We start from the raw sequence: 19,715 nt of genomic DNA, 5'->3' as shown, positions 1-19,715 counted from the left end.
GCCAAGTGAGAGGCACCTCCACTAAAAGTGGAGAGTCATCATATCGTGCTATGGTGACCCTAGTGTGGGTTGAATCTTGAATTGGCTACTAAAAATCCAGAGAGGCCCCTCCCATGGGTGACGAGACCTTTTATAATTTGATAGGGACCCTCACATGTGATGAAGCCCACATGGGTCACTACCAAGCCAAAGAGGCCTCTCCCACTTACGAAGGGCCTCGTATCGCTTGGTGGTGATCCTTATGCATAGTGAAGTCCACATGGGTCACCACCAAGTGAGGGAGTCTCCTTCCACTTGGTAGGGTTCAATCATGTTGTCAAGCATTTTTTTGAAAACTGAAAACTCCTAGAAAAGCTATAGATAGGTTGGATTTTTGTCAGCTTAGTTGTTTTTGTGGTGATTGATTGTTTTGTGTTTCCTAGTTGGATTTTTTGTGTTTATCTATCTTAGGTCAGGATTTGTTTTTGTAATTTTTATTTGGATTTTTTAGTGAAAAACTTGATAGCCTTAGTCGAGATTGGAGTTTTTTTAGACAAGTTGGAGTTGGAGTTTGTTGATGGTTGCTGACATCATGGATCAAGTATGATTTCTTGTCAAGACTTTTGCATATCATGGGGATTGTGGGTTCACGAGCACTTCACGTTGTACTTTTTCAATGCACTGCACTCGGAGGCAATCTCCTAATTTTATCAAATATTTCCATGCCAAGGGTTGGGTTTATGCACATTTTGCACGTTTAAAGCGGCGAAAATACAAACAACAAAATTTGCTCCCGTCGTCACAAAAAGCGTCGTTATTGACGACGCCATAGAAACGTTGCTATTGGCGTCGCTATTGGCGTTACTATATGCGTCGCTATTAGCGTTGCAAATGCGACGCTAATAGCGACGCCAATAGCGATGCAAGCAGTAAATTTGCGACGCCAATAGCAACGGTAATAGCGACGCAAACAGTAAATTTGCGACGCTAATAGTGACAGTTAACAGGGATTTAAAAAAATTTGTGGCAGGGCAGTAGTGTGTGTTGTATGAGAGCCATACAAAATAGTTTCTGCACTACTGTATACAAATCGCTTGCAACAAAAAGAATGGATACTGAAATCATAAAACTGATACATGAAATAAATACATGATCGCATAAAAAGCGATTGGTACAATCATGACAGGATATCACTAATACATAGAAAATGTTTACATAGATCAGGCGACTAAAAAATAAAGGTGTGTGAGCTCCAAGGATCCAAGGGCAAGCTACAAATCCTCGTCCCCCGAAAGCTCGTCCCGCCGCAAAGGAGCATCGAATGGATTCTGTTGAAAAAGAAACAACACATCAATCCACCATACAATAATGCATTCAAATATCTCATGGTAACTACGGACAAGAAAGATGAGTGACTTATAGGGGCATCGCATCTATACAATCGGTCGATCAATGCATTGAGACCGTGCCTCTCTGCATATCGAGTCTCAAGGCCTTGCGGATCACGATTTGTAATGGAGTGCTGCAAAGAAAAAAAAATGCTAACTGTTAAAAACATGATTGTCAGTACAAGGAATATTTCAAAAAGACAAATAAGCAAAACAAAAGAGAAACTTACAAAGTCCTCCAAATATGTCCTGTGGCCACCACTCCCAAGATGATGGACCACTCCGGCCTCGAGTCGTACCCTCACCACCTCGCACTACTGACTCCAATGTCCTAGAGAATCTATACCCTCCTCCCTCAGTCGGCGCCAGTCGTCTGCATCTAACCACTCGGGCTTTGCAACCCCACTCTTGATTGCCTTGCGTGCGTCGGATCGTCTATGTGACATGTATGCATGCATGCAATCCATCATCCAACCCGTAGAGAATCTATCTACTGCGGTTGGTACCGGAAACTCCTCATGCAAGGATGCTACTATGTAGTCCTTGCTCCCCTCCGGTATGTTCTTCCAATGATCCAGGACGTTGTGCCGAAAAACTTGTTGGCACAACTCTCTCATGTGAGCCATCACCCTCCTCCCCTCATCATTCATGATGATGGCTCCTGACCTACTATCAACCAGATATCCATAACCCCTAGGAGTCTACCTAAGATGGGTCCTCTCCCATCTCCGTCCATGCTCTTGGGCATATCCAAGAGACCCCTCTACATCTGGTGTACTGACGGGGGTAACCTCTCTCGGAGGGGCACCCAAAGGGGTGCCACCTCTGCTGACGGCTACGCAAAGGCCGGAGTAATTGGACTAGACGTCCCCACAGGTGTGACAAATCTTGGAGGTGATGCAGCTCCAACTGAACAACGAGACGGAGACACCACATCCGTGTCTCCACAGCAGCATCCCCCTGATCCTGATGCAGTCCCTCCCTCTGGCCTAAGTCGTGAGCGTCGAGATCGTCTGCTTGAAGCTGAAGCATCCGATCATGCTGAAGAGGATCTAGCAGAGCGCCCTGACGAAGAACAAGACAGCTCCTAGTCTGCCATCTCTCTGAATCTCGCGAGTTGGTCTGGAGACATGCGTGCGAAGATGTCCTGCAACTCCTCATCGCTCATCCCTCAACTCATCCTAAAAATGTCACCATAAAATATGGTGTTAGAATAATCAATTAAAATTATACAAAGCACAGTAATATAAATACTTTTTTAAAAATCCCTCTTAAAATGCATATCTTATGTACCTTTATAAGAAATCTAAACAACGAATTGAGTAAGTGGATGTTCCAAGTATGAAGTATCCTATGGTCCCACGTTAACCTCCAGACACAACTCCGCATACACTGGAAGGTTGATAGACATGTCACCACAAAAGAATGAGTCCGTCTTGTTCTCAAAAAATTCTTGGACTCCTGTATTTCCATCATTGTTAGCAGATGCGGGCTCCAAGCTTTCGACAGCCTCCACCCCTTGTAATATCGACCCCTCTATTTGCACATTATCTTCATCTATGCTCGGAGCATCGCTTTGATCATATACTCTTGCACTTCGGGGAGTTGAAGGTATAACATACCACCATCGAGGTTGTCGGGGTTTTGGATAGAAGATTACCTGTTCACAAACACGTACAAAGCGAGTTCAAACCATTGTGACATAAACCATGTCATATTACAATTAGCAAGCAAATGACTCCATGCACTTGTTCACAATGGGCCAGCAACACAAAGGTGTCGCGCAAATCCGTCCATTTTTTTTCGGAATCTATTTCGAGAAATCCCAATGGACCTCGTCGAACTGTTGCTCCAGCTCCTCCAAGTACCACTTTGAACCATTGCACATTGAATAGTATCATGGAGAAGCTACAGTAATCCACTGTAATAATACTTTGCAAGTTCCCAAAATACTCCATCTCATCCACAACCGTGTTTGGATCCGTTGCTCGTCATTGGCTCTCTTGCTCGAACCTTGCCATGACACCACAGTCCATTTTGGAGCGCATTTTGTCAATACGCTCCACGCGAAAATGTCGTCCTCGCGACCACGCTTCACTATATATTTTGTACTGTACATTGAAACACTCAAATTAGATGTCGCATATAAAATTTAGATACGACAGATTCTAAACCCCTCATCACCTTTGGACTACATCCCCTTGAGAATTCCCACTCCTCCATTGAGACCTCTATCCCTTCACTGGATGCTGCAGTCAAGGGTCCATGCAACCATCGTGTTGACATAAACCACGGCATCTCCTCCATGCCTTTGGGATATCGAATCGGTCGATGATGCGTACTACGTCGGAATTCAGCTCGCACTTCCTCTCGATCTTGCCTTGCAATATGGTACTTGGCGAGCCACGTCTCCATGGAGGCATGGTGCAACATACAAAAGCGATTCACCTTCTCTTCCATTGAGGCATCCATTCTTTTTTCTCCTCCATTTCCAACCACCACATCTCCAGTCAATCTATCATCATCCTTCAGCGTCCATAGCATTTCATTGTCTAGTTCCACCGTTGGTAGCCATTGTGAGATATGCACTGACGCCTCTGAAACCAACCAACCAACCTTCGGCCATACTACCTTCTGACCGAGCTCATTGTCGCACAAAGCCTTTCAGGGTTTTCATGAAGCGCTCCAGGAAGAACATCCATCGTGTATGGACAAGTCCAGCAATCTCCACTTCGTCCATAAGATGCACAAGAAGGTGGACTTGTATTGCGAGCATGCTAGGTGGCAGGTATTTCTCAAAGAGACAGACCGTCTCCACTACTCCCCACCTCACGGATTCAATAGAGGACGTATTAATCTCTTTCTATGAGATCCATTGCACCAAAGTCGACAACTTGTAAATGGCCTCGTGAATTTCTGGAGTAAGGTATCCTACGATCGCGATTGGTAGGACAAACTGCCACAAATGAGAAAGCATTATGAATAATTACCACTTTTAAAATTGCAAAATGCCCACGCTAATTACAATCCATTCGTGGCACAAACCTGACATATCCTATGCCAATCATGGGATTTTAGCCCCGATAATTGGTCATCTTTAAAAAATGCAGACCTGAGAGAACGCATCATACCCATCAGAGTGCGGATAGACTTGATTAATTGCTTCACAATGCACTCTTCTTTAGTGGAAAAAACCCAAGGTGTGCGAGGAAGCTGCACATGACTATCAGCACTCGACTGCGGCCAAAGCGCCTCCATCTTACATACCTCCTTCAAATCCATTCGTGCCCCTATAGTGTCTCTCTTTCCTGTGATGTGGTCCCATAGCAAGCTGCCCACATTCTTGAAAATATGCATCGGATCCAACAAGTGGTTGACCTATAAGTGGGTCCAATATGGCAACTCGTAGAAAACTGAGAACCGTCGCATTCCATTTGGATGTGATTCCGAGTTGACCATTTTCAGCTCGTACCAGCTTGGGGTGTTCATACGTGTTGGAGGTCATCCAAGGAAACCTTCCCTGAGTTCATGATCCTCCAGCAAGAAAGCGGCATGCCCTTGATATACCATCTTCTTCATGGTTCGTGACCTTCGAGAGTCTAATTGTGGCCCACACAATGGACATGCATGATAACCTGAGGTAACCAGACCTGTAAGGCAAGCCACGACCTAGTGAATACTTGATTGAATGAGATAAAATATAGATATTACCAGCGAGAACATAGGTCTGCTCACCTGAGTACTCTCGCAATCCCGAAAAGTCATGCATCGTCCACATGAGAACAGCTCGAATATTGGCTGACCGCCGACCATTGCGCCTGCTCATATCTTGCACAATGACCCCCTCCTCCCACAAAATCTTAAGCTCATCGACTAATGGATGAAGATACACGTCCATATTTTTTACTTTGTAGCGGCCTGGGACGAGCAAGCTAAGGATGAGATGTCCTTTCTTCGTAGAAAGCCATGGAGGGATGTTGTAGTTGATAAGGACTATAGGCCACACACTGTAAGAAGTTGAGCGCAGACCAAATGGGTTCACACTATCTATTGCGAGACCGAGCTGAAGATTCCTTGGGTCTCGTGCAAAGCTTGGGAAAGTAGAGTCAATGTGGCTCCATGTGTGCGAATCCGCTAATATTCGTTGAACTCCATCCGTGGACCTATTCTGCATATGCCACGTTGTCAAGCTTGCCATGTCGGACGTACGAAACATGTGGTTTATGCAGGGGATGAGTGGAAAGTGTCTGAGAACTTTTTGAGGGATGGTTTGCCCTTGCAAGTCCTGTCGATACCTATGAGCACCACACTTTGGACATGTCTCCATAGTCTCGTATTCATCTCGAAACAGTATGCAATCGTTGATACATCTATGGATGTTATTGTAGTCCATGCTAAGCTTCCGTAAAACATGTCATGCATCATCACGAGACTCAGGCATGGTGTATTTGCAGGTGGTAATATATGATATTTCAATAACTTGAAAAAAAATCATAAAACACCTTGAAAAAGCACAAATGTTTGTAATAATAGTGTCAAAACATAATAATCAATGAAGCCTATGTGCAAGGTACCTGAATAACTCGGTCACACTCGTATCGCTCCACCCCTATTTTGCTTGCACACTTAAGAGTGCAAGAAATGTCTTCAACCAAGATACTCGGCACCCATCATATAATGGTATGGATGCTTCCTCTCTAAGCGGATCAGATGTCTCGACATCCATGGGAATCAATGCATTGATCATTGCCTCCATCTCAGGCTCCAAGAATGTAGGTAGGTCTGAAAGGTTATTTGTCTCCTCTGGCATTGACGGTATAGATTGGCCTTGCGAGTGGTGGATTGGCTCCTGCACTCCATCCATCGCACGCCCATGAACTCTTCTAATTGGCCGCAAAAGATGCACTCCCCCTTGGGACGAGACATCACCCCCTTGGATAGAAATTTTGCCAACAAGACCCAATCTTATTGTGCATGGTTTTCAATTAGCTTGCGAGTACAATGCATGATTAATATTAACTTCAAATTACCGTTTGTTGAAAATCCGCAATCGCCTGATCAATGATCTCAGATTGAAACTCGCCAAATCGGCGTACGTGTTCTATAGACAATCGACGTTTTTGTCTAATTGCAATTTTGCATTGAGAGCAAGGACATGGGACACGTTGATTAAGATACGCCTCGCAATCTTGAACAATAAGACCTTCTTCGTTTTCCATCTTATCTACATTACAACAAACGAGGCTCAAATGGATAGCTTTATGGAGATGTATGTCAAGTTGCAAGTTGACCATAAACTCTTGCTTGAGAGGTTTTAGCCTCTGCAAGAGCTTGAGAAGCAAATTGAAAGAAATCTAAAATTCTAGATATAAGAAATGCTTTACTGATTAATGTAAAGAATGCATTGTACATAGTAGTTGAGAGATTTATTGATGTTATATCTGAGCCATATACCATGCTCAAGGATTTGTTTGTCCCGGTAGATAATTATTCGTTATTGTTATTAAAAAAAAAGCATTGGTTCATAAGGTTCATGAATCGAAGACGAAATGTTTGGACTTGACTAAAAGATTGGATAATGGCTTAGATGCTAAAAGGAAAAGTGATGAATATGTTACTTCATCATTGCAACAAAAAGATTGGTGACAAGGATGCTATGATTAATGAAGTTCTTCACGAGGTGAATATAGAGTTGAAGGGGATGGAACACGATTATTCTTTGGGATTTAATGGTGATAAGTCAATTATTGAGATGCCTTCTTGTACAACCATTATACCTTATATACCTAGCTACGGTCTCTAGGTTATGTACTTTGAGTATCTTAGAGGGGCTCTACTAGGATTACTTATACAACTGCACTAGAGGGCTTTGAGTATAAGTAATCCATTTATGAGCATCATTGAGGATCTCTTAGTCTAATAATAAATCAGTCTCAACAAAAAGCATCTTAGAAATGTGGTTTTTTTGTCCTAAGTCCATGTATTAAAAGTAATGCAATCTATGAAATTTATCAACTATAGTAATAAAATTTATTTCAATAAATTCTACTCATAGTCAACATTTGAAGAAAATATCCTATGCTCAATTTAAGGGATTATTCTTCTATAACAATACTTTTGGGTTCATTTCGATGAAGTACCGTAATGACCAATAGCTAGGGTATCATTTTCTTTTAGTCCTTCCATTGACTAGTTGGCATGATTTCTAAATTTTTATGCCTATAAAGTTAATACAAAAACAATGAATTATGCATATCACAATTAGTCCCCTACTTGGACATTATGAAGGATATGACCAATTTTAAGCCATCTTAAAGAGTCACCAATGTACGTGGCCCATGGCAAAGCACATTGCATACCATTATCGATAAGTCTATTATCGTGCATCTTAAATCTCCTAATTAGACTTTATAAAGTGTATGACTAATTTTTAGCCCTCTTAAGGAGTCGATGTAATGGTACCCATAAAAAAAGCAAAGTGGATACCATTACCATAATCATGGATATGCTATCGTTCCAATATATGTTATCTTTCTCTTTCTCTCCCTCTCTCTCCCTCTCCCTCTCATGATATATCTTAACACTCTCCAAAAGCAAAAGGGAGAGGGAGAGAGAGAATGCACTCTCCCTCCCTCTCCCTCTCCCTCTCTTTCTCTTTCTCTCCCTCTCTCATTTCCTCCCTCTCCCTCTCCCTCTCCCTCTCTTCCTCTTTCTCTCCCTCTCCCTCTCCCTCTCCCTCTCTTTCTCTATTTCTCTCATTTCCTCTCCTAAACAAGCAAAAAAGAAAGTGATTTAAACCTTTAACAAGCAAAAGGGAGAGGGAGAGAGAGAATGCACTCTCCCTCCCTCTCCCTCTCCCTCTCTTTCTCTTTCTCTCCCTCTCTCATTTCCTCCCCCTCCCTCTCCCTCTCCCTCTCTTTCTCTTTCTCTCCCTCTCTCTCCCTCTCCCTCTCTTTCTCTCTTTCTCTCTCATTTTCTCTCCTAAACAAGCAAAAAAGAAAGTGATTTAAACATTAAACAAGCAAAAGGGAGAGGGAGAGAGAGAATGCACTCTCCCTCCGTCTCCGTCTCCGTCTCCCTCTCTTTTTCTTTCTCTCCCTCTCTCATTTCCTCCCCCTCCCTCTCCCTCTCCCTCTCTCTCTCCCTCTCCCTCTCTTTCTCTCTCATTTCCTCTCCTGAACAAGCAAAAAAGAAAGCGATTTAAACGTTAAACAAGCAAAAGGGAGAGGGAGAGAGAGAATGCACTCTCCCTCTCCCTCTCTTTCTCTTTCTCTCCCTCTCTCTCCCTCTCCCTCTCTTTCTCTCTCATTTCCTCTCCTAAACAAGCAAAAGAGAACGTGATTTAAACCTTAAACAAGCAAAAGAAAGAGAGAGGGAGACTCATCGATGAGATATTGCGAGTGTGGGGCGGCTCCTCTTTGCGATGAAGGCTCCTCCTCTCCTTCGCGAACAACGGCGACGGCGGCGGCAAGTCTTCTTCCTCTCCTTCTCTCACGACGGTCGCTCTCTCCCTCACTCTCGCTCTCAAAACACAAAACGTGAAAATGCGAAAAAAAGCCGCGCTCGGTTTCAGCCCACTTTTTTCCTTGTGGAGTTTCGCTATTTGCGTCGCGTTTGCGACGCAAATAGCGACACCACTACCCGCTGTCGCTACCAGCTCAAATCCTTGTAGTGTATCATGGCATGAGGCACACTGCAGCTATATGTAGTGAATCTTAGTTACACGTGCACTTGAGAGAGCACCTTCAATGAGCACGCATTGTTTATAGCACGCACAAGAGTAGAGAAATTCACCACTGAGTTAGGAGTTTCTGGTTGAGTGGGAAAGGTGGTTGGGAGAGTTTGTGGATCATAAAGGATGCCTCCAACTTTGAGAATGGGTTGTTTTCTTGGTCAACATAATGAGGACCATTAATTTCTTGAGTGAATGTGAGGTTTTTTCGGGTGGGTGGAGTAGAGTATGACATTTTTAGGTTGAGTGTTGAGAGGTGAGGTTAAGTATTTATTCTACTAATCAAGGATTTGTGTTTGCATTTTGCTTGACACATGTGCATATGTAGATAGACTAGGCACTTTATTTTTCCAATGCATCCATTTTTTCGTGTGGAGCATTGCTTGTTTGATTGCACTCATGGATTTGACCTTGCGTCTCTTCTCAAGTCATGTGTGACTGTGCATGGAGTTTATTGTTGAAAGCATATTCTTGCTAGGATGTAATGCATGAACAAATGGCAAGTACATCTAAAGCAAAAAAATAGTTTTCGAAGACTCAAAGGGTGTACACCATAGTGGAGTTTATGGAAGGATGCGAGTGAAGGATTATGAAGGAGGTTTCAATTTGGCATAAATACACAAGAGACTCAATATCAAGTACCACGTCGAAGAAATGGCAAAGTTACTAGATCTTATTGGATATGATACCATTGTTTGTGTGAGAGGAGATGGTGTGCTTATGGGGATTCTTAATGGTTTGGGAGAGGGTGATTAAGATTCACCTTTGGTGTTATTTTAGCTTCTGGCATAGGAAACGGAATGGCAAAGATAGTGTTGAATCATGGACATAAGCTTTACAATGTGGCTAATGCTACATTTGCAATTATTCAAAGACACAAGCAAGCAAAGAGACCTCTACACATGAGAAAGTTTTAGAGATCCAACATAAAATTTCTAAGTTTGCTTAATTGAAAAAATCAAACAAGGTGTCTTTATTTGACAAAGACAATGATGGTGTCCAATGTACATTCATGGAATGAGATTAGGAAATGCAGCTATAGGCATTGCCTGTGCAATAGCACGTTCATGGATGGCTCCCCTTCTTAACATAGCTTGTGAGTAACTTGCTTATGACTTGAGAAATCTTTTTGACTTGGTAGTTGAACAAAGTCATCTGCAATAAGAAATTTTTGAAAAGCTAGAAAAAGCAAACCAAGTTTAGATGGCTTCCATGCTTCATGTGTCGTGCATATGACCAAATTATTGAATAATTGAAAAATCGGTGTAAGGAGTTGATTTGTTGACTAGACTCTTCTCTCATATATATGACTTTGAGCAATGCATAAGAAGCAAGAGCTGGGGCATAGTTGCAGGTGTCACAACTAACAGAGATTTTCCTGCTTGTTGTTGTGTGTCAAGATCATAAGCAAGGCATATTTGATTTTTGGCAATCTTTGCATGCATTCTAGGAATGAAAGTACACCAGTTTTGAATATGGTCAATATGGAAATCCAAACAACACACGCTACTAAGAAGAAAATAAGTGCACTTGAGGGGAAAGAAGCTACTTTGTTGACATCTTCAGGAATGAATGCAACTACAATGATGTTCTTGGCTTTGGTGCCTAGTGGTGGCCATATAGTTACTTTGACTAATTGCTATCATAGAACTTGAAAATTCATCCAAACTATAATTTTGAAGATGGGTATTATGGTGAATGGAAAGTCTTTGGTGCTTTAACAACTCCCATTGTTCAAACTTCAACATATACATTCACAAACACAACAAAATTGGTTGCATTCTCAGATAGCTTGGAAATATTGAAGATTATCACCTTTAGATCAGAATGATGATAGGAGCAAAGAAGGACACTCATTGGCTTTGCCGTCTAGTGATAATGGTGAGAAAAATGGGATGTGATAATGGGGTTGGAGAGATTCCCCTAATGGTGATTAAGACATACCATTTGAGGAAAGTAATAACGGTATGCATTGATGGGACAATTGAAGCTATCAAAGTGAGGTTCACATGAATCCCCAGTAAGTGAGGGAGGTCCCTCCTACTTGGGAAGGGTCCACGTATCTCTTCGTGGTGACCCTCATTTATGATTTGGTGAGAATTTTGTTTAGCAAATTTTTTTGGCTTGGAGAAACTTTTTCACTTTTTTCTTATTTTTCTCTATTATGAATAGGAAACAAGATAAAGTATAAGGTGGATTTTGAGGATGTGTGGACAAAATCCTAGCTAGAAAACTTTTTATGTTCCTCTATAATGCACACTCTCATTCCCATGCTCTTAGAGTTGTCACATACGTTTACTTCACCACTTCCTATTGAGAATATTTTAAATTCTTATATGAATGTGTTGAGTGTCTACATGGAGGAATATCAAAGAAGAACTTCAAGTGGCATACTAACCATAGATACATATGTTCATACTCATGACTTTATGACCAACAAAGTTGTGAAGGCAAGCTGTCCCTTATAACCTCTAGAGGGTGTGTAATCAATTAATAGATGTGATAAAAAAAGCATGTCTTTCTTGTCTTGTCTATAATTATGATGTTGGATGACCAAGACTATCTATTGTTGACCGATATAATGAATTCACTAGGCATATGTGAGGATTATAGCCTCACTGCCCTAGCGTAGTTTAGTGAGGCCGACTCAAGGTGGATAGTGGACAAGATAGATATGCATCTCTTAGGTGATCTTGTGATCATATATGAATTTTTTATTACGTGTGAGTAGATTCTCAAAAGCATTGAAGCAAAGGCTAAGGATTATGAGCAACATCAATGGCCTACTATAAAAAAAAGAGTTGCAATAATTGAAAGGCTCAACATAGCCAATATGGAAAACTATGAGGCATTAGTTACGCAAGAGGATGGAAGTAGCACAATCCCATTGTGGATGGCACATTTTCTTGAAAGTGATGAAAATCCATTGTTATTTAGTTTATACTCTCCTTGTTCTTGGTTAATGATAGTTCTTTGTCTTCTTTTCTAAGAATGTATCTTTGTAACTAGGTCCTAGTGTACAGCGATGACTTTCTTACTCGAGCAAGGGGCTCAAGGATATCACCTCTATAAACAGCCCCAAATCAACATGTCATAAAGAAGATGTTGCTCTTTCACAATACATTGGTAAATTGGATCATACAAAGGTACATATGCACAAATACTATGTTCCACGATGTATCATAGAGAAAGATTGTATTGAATTCAATAAATGATATACATTATGTTATTAAATATAGATTATATTTTTTCACAATGAGTGCTCTCCAGACAATACATGGATGGGCCCTTTTTGTGCTAAAGACATTCATCAAGTTTTGTGGCAGCTATGCCCTCCTAGTAAATGCAAAGAATATAATTCTAGTAAAAAAGAGTTGTATTGTGTGTGCTTGGCATTGGATATAGATGTCAATATTGAAGGGTCCCTTACTACATATCATCCACTACATACACCATTGCAACAAGGGACGATGATATGCAAAATTTTCATCCTTAGTCAAAAAGAGAACTTTTACTATGGATGAAAGGCAAGGTCCTTGTGGAGTCACTACTGCCAATAGTGCAAGCACCGCTTCTATAGTTGCCAACCTTAGAGGATGAGGATGATGAAATTTTGACAAAGATGATGAAACCATCCTCTTCAAGCCCACATTGTTAGGAGTAAAAGCTTTGTTTATCCACTCTTTGAGCCCTATGTTTAGCCTTGTCTCTCCATAGAGGCCAGCCATTTTGAAAACCTTTCATTCCTACATGAGTTATTATATGCTTCTTGTCTCTTTCTCTCTCAGTTATATTTGATTTCTGGCACATTCTCTCTGCTTCTTCTAACCTTGTTCTATGGCTAATTAGTTTGTAAAACCATTGAAAAACTTCTAGTAGGTTATTTACCTTTTGTGCACCACCACTGTGTCTTGACAACATATGAAGTACATAGTTCTTGCTTGGATATTGAACTTCTCCATTCCTAAAATGGAGCAAATTGAGAAACTCCCATACTATGGTAGAAACCAAGGACTATGACCATAAATAATAGGCTATTCATAAGAAAAAAGATGGGGTGAGTTAAGAGTTAAATAGTAAGTTCAAGGCATAGAAACCAAATACAAAGCTCCTTACTATATAGTGTGTGAGATTATCCACTCCCTAGGCATCCTTCATGCAGGTTTTGAATTTATCGAGGGCCTTTTTGAAGGCTGAGACATCCTCCTTGGACCAAAGTGTTCTATCCCAATACATGAATACTATATCCAACACCTGCTAGACAATGGCCTTCATGCTCCTTGCACATTCATTATCCCCATGGTGTTTGACTTCATTGTGTAGTGCTTTCCATTGGTTGTAATAAATGCTTGGAAAAGTTACTCTACGTATATTCTCTACATCATGTGCGTTCAAGGCCTCTTTATAAATATCCTTATCTGTGAATTTCTTCTCAATAAAACATAACTCTTTTCTATTCAATCTGTAAATAACACCTTTATATTACACCCTTTTGTGTGTAAAAAATGTATTAAAATTGTATTTTAAAAATACATTTTTTTGAACTCACATGATGCACACATATATTCATGAGTAGTTTAACTTACCAGAGAATAAATGCAAGAAGAATCTTTTGTGGAGTTCCTTTTTCTAGGCTTGCTATGGAAACCTAAAAACCTTCTGGTCTTAACTACATCTATTGAGGGTCTCCTTCAAACACAATTCTCAGTTTTTTGATCTCTAAGAATCTATATCAATTACAACATTGCCCATGTGGATACCAATGTGTAACAAAAGCTTCTCAGTAGGCATGATCGCACCATCCCTTTTCTTTTAGGGTTGCAATTTCCATGTAAATCTAATGTAAAGATGCACAATTTTCTCAACTATTCAAGACAAGGCATCATGCAATGTTTACATGTGGATGTGTGTTAAAGGGATACTTAGAATAGCTTGAAAGTTTGGATCTTTCTATCAGGTACCTTATTCTAGCTAGCAGCATTGCACTCCTTGGCCATGTGCATGTAGTACATGTAAGGACTCTTGGTAGTAGCACATTTTAACACATTATACATGCACTTTAGTGTCTTTAAATTTACAATCATGTGCCACTCAACTTTATATTATCCAAACCTGTCAACGCTTAGTTCCTTCCCTACTTATTGAGCATTTATTACCTTGGGTATAGAAGTTTGTTGAAACACCTAGTGCAACATGTCAAAATCTTCTATATCAACATGAAATGCTCCCAACCACAAAATTTTTTGCTCTGATTGCATGCTAAAGTATAGTGAGCCCTCCATGCCTTCATCACCCTTGCTACCTAACTAAAGAGTTCTATTCATCAAGGTGATAGAAACTCTCTCCATTTTCTTACCCTTTATAATGGCAATCCCATTCATCTTGATAACAAAAATGGAAATCCCATTTGCTATTGTATGCTCTAGCCTATAAATCTGATAGAAACTCTCTCCATTCATCTTGATAACAAAAATGGCAATCCCATTTGCTATTGTATGCTCTAGCCTATACAACCTGATTGTAGCTCTCTGCAAAGTCCTCAGGTCAAAGAATATGTTGTCATATAACTATCATACTTTAGTGTTCCCTTCTTTGCAAGATAGCTATCTATGATATGAAAGGGCTCACCAAGGACTTTCAGGCCTCTCTATTTGATGTGAAATATTTTCTATTATACTCAAGATGGCTTTGGAAGCAAAGACCCCTTAATTCTTTTCTTCTTCAATGTATCTTACATAACTTTGAAGAGTTGAGTATAGCTTTATCTACTAATAATGAATTTGTCTAAGGTGCTTTGAATGTTTTCTTTGTCCAGGCAAGATCTTTGCACGAACTTGTCAACATATTGTTTCTTGGCCTTTTTAAACCTCTTCTCAACCAACATGTTCCTTACAGTTTTGGGAGGAACTATGTTGTTGTTGTCTTGCAAATCTATCTCTACATTCGCCAATGCTTTGTCCTAATGGAGGATGGCCTTATCGATTACAATACTAATTATGACATATATATGAGTATGGATTCATAATGCATTCACACAATGAACACTTGGTTTGGACTTGATGCACTCAAAATAGAATAAAAGAATATAACTAGTTTAGGTTGAGTGACCAATTGTTACTATATTTTTGTCATTTTTCTTCCACAACCTCCACTTCTAGGCTTAAGTATCTTGATATTTTTTAGACTTCTCTACCTTTTACAAAACTTGAGCATCGTTCTTTCTTTAGCTGCACATAGTTGGGGTTTGAGACTCCTCATTTTACCTTAGCTCTCCTCTAATTATTTCCTAAGTGTATTTATTCTCTAGCATGACCATTGGTTCTCCAACTCTAAATTTTTTAAATGGCCTACTAGTTTCTAAGTATAAACTAGAAGCCATTGATGACCATCTCTAACAAACCTCAACAACAATGAAGAACATAAAGAGAATGGAGGGGTGCTTCTTGTTATAGGATCCATAGGATATAACTTGCCATCATTCCATAAATCGATATTCTTTCTACTCTTTGATCTCATTGCTTTCCAACACACCTATTGTGTTACCAAATGCCTTGTTTCTTTTGCAAATAAGTTCATATTCATCATCCATATCAATATGGAGGTGGCATGGTTGTTTACAATGATCTATGCTTGCAATTGAGTGACCAAGAAGTGATCTAATCTTGTAATAAAATTAGATGTAGTTTATAGTCCCTTGAAACAAAAATTAAAAAATGAAGAGGGAATATTCTTAGAGAGTCATTGAAGCTTGAAGGGAAGTTTTTAAGTAGCAATGAGGTATTAAAGGTGACAATTGCATGTGACACCTTCGAAGTTCATCATCAATGAATAATAGACAACAAAAATACCAAGATACAAAAGGACAACTATTCCCTAAGTTTGTAAAATTTTTCAATAATATTTTTAATAAATTGCATTGCATTTCTCTTTCCTCGATTTCTTATAGGGTCAAAAGTGACCCCAAATCTCCCCTAATGAAGTGGGCGAGTGGCATGATACATTGCATTGCATTGCAAAAGCAATGGCACAATTAGAAATCGAATTCCCCAAAAAATCTTTTATTCAACTAGCTTTTCTCAACGTAACATTGGTATCAAATGTTGCAATTTTTGTGTTTTTCCTTTAAGGCATTGACCAAGTGCATCATTTTATTGTTTGATGATGGCATACATTGAATAAGAAAAATCCTTTGACCCTATCAACACATCGATTCTATAAGGCATTGTGGCAAAAAAGTATCGACTCATTCCTTCACATAGACTATAATGCATCCTGAAAATAAGAAACACTTCCCTTTTTGTTGCATTGTTTAAATATTTAAAAAAACTTGATGTCAAATTCTAGACCTTTGGATATTGCATCATAGAATGGGACACTGTTGAATGTTATGGGAAAGCATTGGCATAGAATATCATGGATAGAATATTCCTTAGGATCAAAGGTCAAGTATCATGGATTGAATGAGGAATCTAAAACATAAGAACTCAAAATATTGGGTTGAAGCATCGAATGCCAATTGGAAATGTAAGAGTCAAGGTTTCAATTAGGATTTGGATGTTGCATTAAGAGCTAAACTTAGCTTGGTGTCAAATATCAACATAGAAGCCAACATAATTTGGAATGGAACACTATCATTCACTTGAATAGATATTTTGATAATAGAACTTTCAAGGGTTGCATACAAGTGGTTTAACGTAATTGCGATTGAATGTTAAAATCTAGGAGTTGAAGGCTAAAATTTGTATCAAGGAAGATGATGGTACACTTGGATTTTTTTGGGACACTCAATCCACCTTGATCCCTCCTTGTGTTTTTGATGCGTTCGTTTCTCTAGATGGGACCTCTATACTTCCTCTCTAGATGAGAGGTAATGGATTTTTGGTGCAAGTTAATTCATTTATAATTGCTCTACTCTCTTCCCATCAGGTGTTTAATTTGACCCATGCTTAGAGCTATGTTTTTATACTTATGTTCCTATCTTCTTCACAAATCTATTTTCTCCTTCTATTCCCTCTCTTGTCACTTTGGCTATGATATGCTTTTGGTTGCTTACCCCACTCAAATACTATTGCTCAATGTGAGTTGGATTGTTAGGGAATAGGTATGCATTCAATGATACCATCCAATTCTCTCTCTCCCCCATTCTATCCAAGTGACTCTCTTGATTAATTGCTTGTGCCTATCTTTTGAGGTGTGCTAGTGCTATTGGGGCTCTCCCTTTAATTCATGCTTTATGAGTAGCTTGTGCTTCCAGTTACTCTTTGGCACAGAAGTCTCTCTCCCTCTAGGTAGTTATAACAAAATTCCTTCTTGCTCAGACCATCTCCTTGACTCTTGACTTCTCTAGAGAGGAGTTTTTCCACATCATTTTCCCTTTTCTTTTTGTTTTCAAATCATTATGTTTTTTTTTTCTCATTTCTTCCTCTTTCATTCAAATTCCTATTGCACTGAATTGTGTTGCATTGAAACTCTACCTTCAAGTTCTATCCAAAAGGAAATGCTCTAATATTTCATATTTACCTCTTTGGCCTACTTTGTCCTTCTCCTATCTCCTACTTTTGATTCCTTCTCACTCCCTTGGACATAGAAGTCATTGTGAGTATTCATGCAACCCATCCATTTTCATGCTATGGGAAAAGAAAGAAAGCCATTTGGGTCATCTATGGCCTCTTACAACATGTGTCCAAGTCCAAGTGTTTGGGAGGTGCTATCTTGTTGGATGTTAAGATTCATATTACATCTTTAAGGATGTCTTTATTATAGTCCTTTAGTAAGCAGCAACATCCTTTGGTAAACATTGGTATTGCTTTTACTAAGGAAATTGAGATCTCACATGATTGCACTGAAATCCAAGCCACCTAGCGGCATGCCTTGAGTTTAACTCCGTAAAACAAAAATACCACTACCTATTCTTCCTTTACACTTGACTGCTCCTTGACAAAAGATCCCTTACTTCACTAATTGGCATCCCCTTAACTCTAGAAAAGAGATTAACTAGTTGTCAAAAGTTTTTGGTCACATCCATGTTGCTTGAATGGTAGGAAAAGAACATGGAACATGATAAGCTTAATAGAATGGAAGGACTAGGTTTAAGGGCTATATAAGATGCCATCATTTCTAGTTAGTCTTAGGTTCATTCTTTCCACCATATCCATCAATACTTTTGATTTTTAGTTGGATTTACACACCGTTGACATGTTGCTTCAATTCTTTCCACCACATCCATCAATACTTTTTGTTCCTTGGGGTCTTCATCAACATTTTCCTTTTCTCGATTTAAGTGGGCTTTACATACCCTTGACATGTTGCTTCAATTGTGGAGATCTAAGCTTCCTACTAGGGTAAAGCTTTTATATGAAGACTTCTTATCAAGGGTCCCCCGAAAGAGGATATTTTGCACGGTCTCTAGATTTCCAATGGTAATGGCATGTTTGCTTACTACATGTGATGAGATTCATGCTCATCTTTCTATTTCTTATCTAGTTACTAGACATGTTTAAGGATTCATTTCTCAGATATGGTTTTTAGTGACACGTCAATGCGTAATCATCCATTCTTGTGTTTTGGGCAAGATGCCATCCAATGCCATTTCATAGTGGGAGCATATCCCTCTTTTTCATTTTCTATGTTGGACTAGCCTTTTGCACGTCTACTAAACATGCAATGCGTTCACTGATTTGGTGTCACGTATATGTGATCATGCAAGCCATGTTCGAGGATTGCTAATGTGGGAAGTTAGCTCCATAGTTTCTATGTATATCTAGCCATGGAGAAAGGGAGCATTAGTGTTTGATTTTGAGAAACAACAAAAAATAGAAAATCTATGTATATCATCTTGAAAAAATGTATCATCTTGGCATGAGGAGTTTAGAAATTTTGGTATCCAAAAGAACGTATTGTTCTATCCAATAGTTGAAGAGTCATTGCCAAGACATGGGAATGTAAGTGAAACTGTAGTACAAGCCATGGGAACAAGCCTTATAAAGGTTTATAAAGGAGTTTATATATAATTCGTTAAAAGGTATCAAGTAGATTTTTCACACAAAAAAGGTGGTGATTTGAGGAAAGCATGAGATGGTGGATCTGTTGAGATCAGTTTGGCCTACCTTGGCGTGGTGAAGTCCATGTTTTGGTATTACAAGCTCAATTGAAGTATTGATGTTTGTTTCATCAAGTGAAAGGGATCACACTTTAAACCATTGAAATGTTTCCTACTTTCTAAGAAAAGACTATACTTCGAACGATTGAGATCCTCCCCCTCCTTGTTAGAGAAGGATTACACTTCAGACCATCAAAATGCTCTATACTTAGAAAAATTGTACACACTCACATGCTCAAACCACTTTCACAATTTCAAGCCTCCTCCCAAAAAGAAAAAGAAAAACCGAATAACAATGAGTGAAATTTTGTGTCCTGGAGCGACTAAAGGAAGTGTAGTGAAGTGCTTAGGAAGTGTAGTGAAGTGTTTGGGTGTGGCACTACCCTAAAATTGTTTTCTCTTTTTCGAAGAAACGCTTGAGGATGGATTTTTTAATTCGGAGAAGGCGTGCTGGATTAAGTAGGGGAGGGGGGGAGTCGGGACTGAGTAGCGTGGTCGGCAAAACGCAGTCAAGGAT

Source organism: Lygodium microphyllum, chromosome 7 (genome assembly GCF_053477565.2).
Source record: "Lygodium microphyllum isolate KBCC chromosome 7, Lygodium_microphyllum_v1.1.10, whole genome shotgun sequence".
Taxonomy (NCBI): domain Eukaryota; kingdom Viridiplantae; phylum Streptophyta; class Polypodiopsida; order Schizaeales; family Lygodiaceae; genus Lygodium; species Lygodium microphyllum.
Note: the sequence above shows the minus strand (reverse complement) of the source record.